Source organism: Diadema setosum, chromosome 8 (assembly GCF_964275005.1).
Source record: "Diadema setosum chromosome 8, eeDiaSeto1, whole genome shotgun sequence".
NCBI classification, from domain to species: Eukaryota; Metazoa; Echinodermata; class Echinoidea; order Diadematoida; family Diadematidae; genus Diadema; species Diadema setosum.
Window position 1 is genome coordinate 25,948,217 of NC_092692.1, and position 7,158 is coordinate 25,955,374.

At 37.8% G+C, this 7,158-nt stretch overlaps 1 pseudogene; it reads left to right on the forward strand.

Annotated features, from left to right (window-relative positions):
- Positions 1-1,171: 1,171 nt before the first annotated feature.
- Positions 1,172-2,206, forward strand: LOC140232167 (solute carrier family 25 member 3 pseudogene; annotated as a pseudogene).
- The last annotated feature ends 4,952 nt before the right edge of the window (positions 2,207-7,158 follow it).

A 7,158-nucleotide genomic window follows, 5' to 3' on the forward strand; every position in this document is an offset into this window, starting at 1 on the left:
GGGGATGGGTTTTATTTCAGATATAAAACACTTCCATCTTTGGTTGATAATTGGCTGTACTATTTTTATTCCATTTGTTACAATAGAAAATGAAATGTGTGCTTGATTATTGTTACTTTGATTGACTTCTATCTCCAAGTGCGGAAACGTATACCGAAGGAACTCCTTTTTGTTAATTTTTTACAGTAATCCCAAGCTGAATGACTGTTTGGGGTATTATTTGAATGGAAGTGTATAAGTACTACTGGTAAAAATGCACGTGTGTGTGTGTGTGTGTGTGTGTGTGTGTGTGTGCGTCAGAGTTTGTTGATATTTGGCTGATCCCCCCCCCCCCCCCACCCAGAGGTACATGTGATAAATATCACTGTACTCGACATGTTTGGTTGGACGTATTCAAAGCTGGCCTTTGTCAAAGACCCTCATGCTGTAGTAATTGCAAGCGAGGCGACCAGCATGACTTCGAACGCTTGCGATTGCTATTGCCACTGTTAACATCACTAATAGAGGGCCTTTGAAAGAGGTTAGTGCGGAGCATGCCGGGGAACAAAGGTCAAGTATGAAAAGAAATGATTTGCCACTCTTGTCTGTTTTGCTATGAATAAACTGTGTTTTCATCTCGCAAGTGATATATTGTAATAACAGAATACACAGTGAAGGCATTCATTCCACTGCATCATTGTCTATTCGCTCATTGAAGAGTTGGACATGAGCTGAGTGTATGTTGATCGTTTGGACTCACAACTACTGTATTTCGCGCTCGTCAGCCCTGTGCAACTGAAACAGCATTTCAAAGGCAACACGCGGATATCGAGTATCAATTTCCACCACAATCTTCCCGTAATTGGTATAAAGACAGCACGGCATAATTTGCGAACTCATGCCTGTGTAACCAGAGCTTTGTCGCGGTTTCGAATAATATCTGGCCTTGGAGACGTTTCCCTGCATTTGCGGCGGTACATTATTTCCATACTTCCACAATTTGTTGTGACCTATATTGCAGCTTTGGAAGACTTTTCATCGGTACACCTGCACTGGATAAGAGTGCACGTTCCATAACCAATTAAAGCGGGATTTAGTGAACAGACTGATTGTTGCAAACGGCGTAAACATGTTTCAGTCACTGAAAGATTATACTACAACTAAACACTTCTCTCCACCCTTTACGCTAGCAATGGCGAGGTGTGCCCCGATGGAGCCTCATAAGTCTTCTCTCTCAGGAAGCACATATAGTGACGACATAAACCTTTCGGCAGCACATACAGCCACAGCAGGTGACACGGCGCCCAGCTGCGAGTTTGGTTCCAATAGATACCTGGCCATGTGCGGCCTAGCTGGTATCTTGAGCTGCGGAGTGACACACACAGGAATGGTCCCACTGGATGTCGTAAAGTGCAGGATACAGGTAGATCCTGCACAATACAAGAACACTTTCAATGGCTTTCGGGTATCCATAGCCAAGGATGGTCTCCGCGGTCTTACCATCGGATGGGCTCCGACCTGCATTGGGTATTCCCTCCAGGGACTGCATAAGTTTGGTCTCTATGAGTACTTCAAGATCAAGTATTGTGGTCTCCTGGGAGAGGAGTGGTCCTACAAATATCGGACTCTTGTATACGTGACTGCTAGCGCGAGTGCAGAATTCTTTGCAGACATTGCTTTGGCGCCCATGGAAGCCGCAAAGGTCCGAATGCAAACTCAGCCGGGATTTGCCATGACCCTGCGAGAAGCACTACCCAAGATGTGGGCACAAGAAGGTCTCTACAGCTTCTTTAAGGGTCTTCCTCCCCTTTGGGTGCGCCAGATCCCCTACACCATCATGAAGTTTGCCTGCTTCGAGCGGACTGTTGAGGCGCTGTACAAATACGTTGTTCCGAGGCCTCGTGATGACCTGAGTAAGCCCCAACAGCTGGTGGTGACCTTCCTCGGGGGATACATCGCCGGAGTTTTCTGCGTGGTGGTGTCCCATCCGGCCGACGCTGTTGTGTCCAAGCTGAACCAGGATTCCGGGAGCACCATGCTACAGGCGGCCAGATCACTCGGCATGGCCGGTCTCTGGAAGGGGTTTGGACCACGCGTGGTCATGATTGGTACATTGACGGCTTTACAGTGGTTCATCTATGACTCTTTCAAGATCTACTTCCGGATGCCTCGCCCTCCTCCCCCCGAGATGCCAGCTAGTCTGAAGGCTAAACTCCACGTAGCATAAGCAGTTTATCACTTATCTTTGCCTACCTCTTCTTAATGCTGGTTAAAACAAACCAAAGTGTGCGTGGGAATCTTGCACTTAGTTTATTTTTTTTTTAATTGCATATAACAGCCGTTTGTTCAATTGTATGTCAAAAGCTGGAAATGGCTGCTGTACCCTTAGATCCTTATTCTAAATCATAATACAGCATGTTATGATAATATAATCGATAGATAACACACTATGCACAGTCATGTAATTATATTTAAGTGTATTCCTTGATGGCAGATACGACGTACAATGTATTACTGACGAGATTCCTTTGCTTCAATGATGCACTTCCTCCAAACGTGCAGTTAAAATACATAACAATTACATAAAATAATAGCTATCAATAGCAATCAATGGTGTAACATTTTGACAATTTGCATTTGAAATACTTATTTTGTTTTCCGACTTCATGTGGTCATTTGCATCTTTTAAAATTGAATACTAATGCCTCACTCAATACATAATTATATATATATATATATATATATATATATATATATATTTCAATACACTAACAATGATGTCATGCTATATGAATATTAATTACTGTTGGAGGAAATTTATTTATGTTCCCTTTTAACATAATGAAAAAGATATCAATGTACATGCTAGGCCAAGGTAGACTTTTTAAGAAAAATATATATGTACATTTACATGAATAGTATGATATTAAAAATAAGAAAAAAAGGTGTGGGTAGGGACTTTTGCCATATTTTTCCATTGTCCAGGTGACTTTGTTTCTCAGAAAGCAAATTTCAGTATCAAAGAGAAATGTTCAACTCTACGATTGATTAATTGATGTATAAATACCGGGAAGGGGAAAAAAGTCTCCTTGATGAAGACTCGTCTGTCTCTCTGTCTGTCTGTGACTTCCTTGTCATGTTTCTGTGAAGTTGGTGTTTTCCAACACAGCAAATGATAATTCCTCTATAATCAGCAGTCTATGGGTGCTATAGAATACAACTAGCCAAAGAAATATATCATATGTCTCTTGAGACTGATTTTCTTTGGGTAGCTCTCTTATCACAGAAAATTAAATATGATGCACACATAATACTGTTCTGAACATAGCCAAACACAAACACACACACATTCATGCTACCAGGCAAACACTCACACTCACTCATGTATACAGTCGGGATTGTGAGAACGTTTTCATTACAACTGCACTAATGTCTATGAACCATGTCTGTTCACAAAATATACACGTGTGTATAATAATAAAACCAGCATATAAAATTCACTTATCTTTTAATGGAAAACTGTTTGAAATCTTAATTTGACAGGTCAAATGTTTCGATTTCATTCTTTTATTACATCATATTTGATTCTTTAGAAATGAAAACATTAATACTATAATCACTGAAATAAAACAAACAAAATGTACAACAAAACACAAATCTACATCAAATTTGTGTTGAAAAATATCATCTGATCATTGAATATAGTCATCCACATACAGAATTATGAACTTACTTTGCATTGAATCAACACTTAAAAATATATGTCAAGTTTAAAGAAATAAATGTAGATTTATTATAGCATACCATCACATGGTAATTCACAAGATAGCTAATCAAGGCAGTAATGTGATTAAGTGAGCTTTCTGTTCATGATTTAACAATACGCGAGCAGTATGTCCACAAGCAATATGGGCAAGACAATCTCGGGCTTTAATTTGAATATAAGATTTAAAGAAATGAAAGGACTATACTGCAAATCTTTGGGTTCACAGACTGTTTAATATGATAAATGATTTGTCTTACCAAGTTTTTGCACCTCTGCCTTAGGCCATACTGGATGTACATATACTACAATCTAATATTGGAATAGATTATCACTGATATGATTTCAAAGCAGAGTGTTTTCAGTTGTGAAACTGTTCATTTTTCTATATCTTTCCCCTAATTTGTTTTTACTGCAAGTGATTGACAAATTGCCCAATATCAATTTTTTTTTTTTTATCATGGCTACTACAATAATTGTATTTAAACACTGATTTAATTCAATGCTTTATCACGTCAATGTACAGCAATTTGTTAATCAGTTGCAATAAAAACAACTGGATGTAAGAATGTCAGTAACTTGAATAAAATTTTGTTGTTTCCATGTTTGTTATGATGGGGTTTGCCTCAACTATCACCCAATTAAGACTGGTAAGAGTGTGTCTGTAACCATCCTCTTACAATGCACTCCCATTACAATGAACATGGCTATAATGAATTTTCATACGCATGAAGTAAAAATCTAGGTCCTAAAATTAGTGTCCATGTATCTTCATATACTTTGTTGTTCAGATACAATGAAATTTCAATATAATGAAAAAAAAAAAAAAACTGCTGGTCCCGAGGACTTCGCTATGTAATGGAAGTCACCTGTATTAACAATATCATCTGAATTGCAGGGATTAGCAAGAAGTCACGTCTTTCCAAATAGCAAACACATCTTGGCCTACCAGCTTCCAATACAATGTTCAATCATTTTTTTCCTTCTATGAATAATTTAACTACAACTAGACTGATGTAATCTGTACAGAGAGAAACTAATATGCAAGATATTACTCCTGAAGAAAAAACAACCAAACCACTTGACCTATACCACATCTTAAAGTCAAGTGTTGGACTTTACCTTACTGGCCAAACAACTGGCAGGTATGATGATATACACATTATACCCTGCTCAAACAAATCTGGTGGGTTTGAAAATTGATTAATCAACTTACAGCTTACCTGCAAACCAAGAAAGAAAATAAATTTGTATAAATGGGGTGGGGGTAATATTGAAAACAAAAGGAATTTTCACCAATACATCACTATTATCACATGTTCACAAAAGTGTAAAACAAAAGGCGGAATAAAGCTTCTTCTTGAATGAAAATAGAAATGATCACCATATAAGAATAGTAGGCTGGTATGGTACAGGATGGAAGTAATATTGACTCAACCATGCTGGGAAAGTAGTTTTCTGGCAATTTAACATGGCTGAGCATGCCTACAACCATTCTAGCATACCTTAAGTGCCTTTACCCCACAATATTTCTTGTTCTGTTGTTGCAAGTGAATGCAAATGATATGCATGTACTTGTCATCATAGTTTTCTTTCATTCATGGTTTTCAGGGCTTCAGCATTATAACCACATGTATACAAAGCAAAACTAAAACTCACATGGAATGAACAAGAAAGACCCTCAAGCTTTCAAGCAGAGTATTGTAGCTAATTACCAGCAAATATAATGGTGTCAGAAATAGCAACTTATATGGTATGTGACTAACAATCTCTCTATTGTTGCTATTGGAACATAGGCCCCTACAGTCTGCCAACATTGCAGCCTGATAACAACAATGAATGCAAACATACCTAGTAATACATGTCTCCAACTGTCAAAACCAATCGCAGTCCATACTGATAACCTGTTAAAAATGACATCCTAAAACCACTATGGTCAAAAGTCATGTACGTTTATTTCAGCTTTCCTGAAAGGGGTCTGGCTATGAAAAATATGTGAATTCTAAACAAATAAATTCTTGCTAGGTTTGTAGCATTCAAATGTTAAAAATTGGCATTTAGATTGATTGCTTCTAAGGGCAATATTAGAATTGTTCCTACATCACCTAGTGATACACAATTTATTGCAAGTGATTGTACAAAGAAAACACACCTCCATTACACATGCAGAAATATCAAATGATCTCAAAACTAGGAAGACCTCTTGATTATTACTGTGATTTTCTATTTCTTCATTCATAGTCTAGTTTGGCATGGGAGTTCATGTTCATGCCGATGCTGTTGGACTTATATCTATAGATCAATGAAATGTTCAGTGTATATATTTGTGGAACATAAGGGAAAGTATTTTGGATGGAATGTATTTGGAGTACACAACATCTTTTCTTTTATTTGGGGGGGGGGGGGCAGTGTCTAGGAATATTTGTCATACAACTGCACAGAGTGTTTCAAGAATACATACCCTTATTCTCCTAACTGTAAATAACACAACCTTTGATAACATAAAATGAATAATAATAGTGCATCTCGACTATTTCTTAAATAGATTTTTCTCTTTATTTTTAAGTGAAGTAGATGAGATAAAGATAGCAAATGATATCTAAGCATGCAGAATATACAATACTGAGTATTTCATTGCACAACTAAGTTTACAGAATTGCTCATTATTCCATACACTCACAATTCTCCATTTATGCTGATACCAGACCATGAAGCTCTATTTGACAAAGAGTGAAAGAATATTAAGTATTACATCTTTAGGCACTCCATAGTTTGAATCCACATAAAGTCTGCCGACTGAATCATGAATGCTGATGTTTGCCAGACATAATTATACTAGTACAGTGCACTCCCGTTATAACGAACATGGTTATAACAAAATTCCGGTTACAACGAAATAAAGATTCAGGATGCAATATTATTCACTCTATGTATTTCTATTGTTTATTTGTTTGGTTGTAACGAAATTTCAATATAATGAAAGAAAACTGCCGGTCCCGAGCACTTCGTTATAACGGGAGTCCACTTTACATGTTTACATGAAGCCTTATTGGAAGGCATTTATAATGGTAACATATGAATTTAGCATCTATCATCAATCCCTTACCAGCACTCCATACTATAAAGGTAATGTTAGCTAACTCCTTGATGAGGCTGCAATAACCAATGTGCCTGAGAAGGCACAGAGCTTGAAGGCAATATTACCCTATCACTAGTGTAGTCTGACCAACACCATGCAGATATGTTCATGTAGTGGTATATCAAAGGGTGTTCTGTTAAGGCCTGGGCACACAGCCCAAAAGTCGCGTAAATGCATGAATCACGCATGAAATTTGGTTGTGCGTGCTTGTCCGGCGAGAATTTTCACTGATTTACGCGATGAAAATCACTGATGAATTGCACAAGAACTACGGAAA